This window comes from Morone saxatilis, unplaced genomic scaffold (genome assembly GCF_004916995.1).
Source record: "Morone saxatilis isolate NCDOM2014 unplaced genomic scaffold, NCSU_SB_2.0 Contig14, whole genome shotgun sequence".
Lineage (NCBI taxonomy): Eukaryota > Metazoa > Chordata > Actinopteri > Moronidae > Morone > Morone saxatilis.
The window spans coordinates 7950452-7950892 of record NW_023339696.1 but is presented as its reverse complement, the minus strand read 5'-3'; positions in this window follow the sequence as shown (position 1 = coordinate 7950892).

Sequence of the window (441 nt, the reverse complement as noted above, 5' to 3'; positions counted from 1 at the left end):
TGTGTGTGTGCATGAGAAGGAAATACTCCGAAAAATCCAAGGAAGGGGGTGTTTTACGGAGCGGAGACCGAGAGGAGAGGCGGAAGAGGAGCTATATATATTATCACAACGAGGAGGAAAAACCTGCGAAAAGGGGAAAACATCAACATGAAAAATCACTATGTGTCCGTCGCGGAGGAAGGAAAGAGTCCGCATAGACAATTATATAAATAAATTGCTGCCGGGCAGAAGGGAGAGGTGGAAAGAAAGACGGGTTTAAAGAGAAGGGGAAAATTGCCAGGATCAACACGAAGGGGGGGCATTCTCCATCACAAAGAGTCAATGAGAGGATTTTTGTCAGCCCAAAATATTGTAGGGGGGTGTCAACATTAGTGTGCCGATCTGAAGCTTTCCGCTTCCGAAATAGCCATAATATCTCAGAGACCCAGCGTATCATTTTTT